Source organism: Schistocerca cancellata, chromosome 4, assembly GCF_023864275.1.
Source record: "Schistocerca cancellata isolate TAMUIC-IGC-003103 chromosome 4, iqSchCanc2.1, whole genome shotgun sequence".
In the NCBI taxonomy this organism is placed as follows: Eukaryota; Metazoa; Arthropoda; class Insecta; order Orthoptera; family Acrididae; genus Schistocerca; species Schistocerca cancellata.
Window position 1 is genome coordinate 640,320,026 of NC_064629.1, and position 2,122 is coordinate 640,322,147.

Sequence of the window (2,122 nt, forward strand, 5' to 3'; positions counted from 1 at the left end):
GAACTTGTGGGATACACCATTTCTGTAGCAAACCCCTCAGCTCTGTGCCATGCTCCCATGCTGGCTTCAAGGTTCGTAAAGAGGTCTTGCAGTAGTGCGTTCCATTCCGCCAATGGGATTTAAGTTGGGAGAACTGACACGCAAGTCCATTCGCCGAATATCTCGTTCCAAGAGACCCTCCAGAAGAAGAAGAAGAAGAAGAGTTAGCACCACGGATACCTTATCATTAATTGAAATGTCATGGGAGACAAATTTCAGTTGTTTCAACACTACCTGCCAGCTGCAGGTTGAGTTGGTTAGGGGAGGAGACCAAACAGCAAGGTCATCGATGTCATCGGATTAGGGAAGGGTGGGGAAAGAAGTCGGCCGTGCCCTTGCAAAGGAACCATCCCGGCATTTGCCTGGAGCGATTTAGGGAAATCACCGAAAACCTAAATCAGGATGGCCAGACGTGGGATGAACCGTCGTCCTCCCGAATGCGACTCCAGTGTGCTAACCACTGAGCCACCTCGCTCGGTCCTACCAGCTGAATGACTATTCTTGGCCTAATGGCATTGTCTGAGATCAAGTAATGTCTTCGTCACAAACGAGGTTGGAATTTTGCGTAACAAAATGGGCATTTCTACTGAGAAGATCGCAACCTTCTTATTTATTGTAGCATTCAACCCGCACCAAAACAAACAGAAACATCACAAATTTAACTATATATATATATAGTTAAATTTGTGATGTTTCTGTTTTATATATATATATATATATATATATATATATATATATATATATATATATATATATACCCTATGAATACTTGACACTTCCAAAAAAATATTCAAGTCATCGAATTTGCCTCGTTGAGAAGTGGTATCCTGAAGCCAGGAAACAGTATAGTTCCAAGAAAAAACCACGGCCTCTGTGGACTCAGTTATGAGAATACGTTGGTTACGATTTTTACGAGTCCCTTGCGTCTATTCGCCTAGGTGGAAAAAGATTATCAGTCCCCACAGAGTTTCAAAAGATTTTTAAGGTGAAACAGTTATTTACCTCACCTTTTATGTGACTGCAATTAACAACAGTATGATTTTTGTTCATATATTGTTCCACAGTTTCCAAGAATTTTGTGAAAGAAAACATTGTCCGTATTAGGCTGTATAGTTCATCTATATTTTAATTTTTTTATATTTTAATGTAATAATCGTCCATGTTTATGAGTTTTAGTGGGTGCTGGGAAATGACGTAGAGTCGAAATTGGCCAATCGCACAACGAATAAAGGATAACTATACAGACTACTACGGGCAATGTTTTCTTTCACAGAACAATATCTTTATTAACGAAGAAGAGAAGATTAGTATTTAATGTTCCGTTGACAAGAACGTGACTGGATGTGAACTTTCGGGTTAAAATAGGTAAGAATGAGGGAAAAAGTCGCTTGTGACTTTTTCAAAGGAACTGTACCAGAATTTAGGTTAAGTGGTTTGGGGAAACCACAATGCTTTGGGTACTGAAGATGCCAAGCATTGTTACAGGAAGAGATAACACAGTAGTTAAAACACTGGACTTTCTCTCGAGTGAAAGGAAGACAAAAGTTTACCGTCTCATTGACAACAGTTTCACGGGACACGGAGCACAAACTCCTATCGGATGGGAAACGTGTTGTCTGGTGTCTTTTCCAAGTGAACCATCCTGTCAGCTGCCTCGAATGATTTAACTCTTTCAGACCAACTGGATACAATTGTGTACATTTCTTTTTACTGTCTATAAGCTGTAACATAAACGTTTTTCCTCGATGGAAACATCATGTGCACATTTGCGACTGTCCACGCTTTTCATCACGAACAAGTGCTGCCACCTGTCCAGTGTCATTATAAAATTACCAACAAGTGAATGTAGCAGTGTGGTGCTGCTTGTGAGCGCTAGAACACGCGGATGTTGTTGGTTAGTTATATTCCGCGGTATAACTGAATGATGTTATTGTTCTTTTGCATGGTATTTATTGAATGATCAGTTTATTTATTACAACATTTAATATTTCAAAATATATTATTTTTGTCCAAAAAAGAAAGCCGAGTATATTTTGAAAATGGATAGATATATTTCTATAAATCTTGCTTCTAGAATCATGTT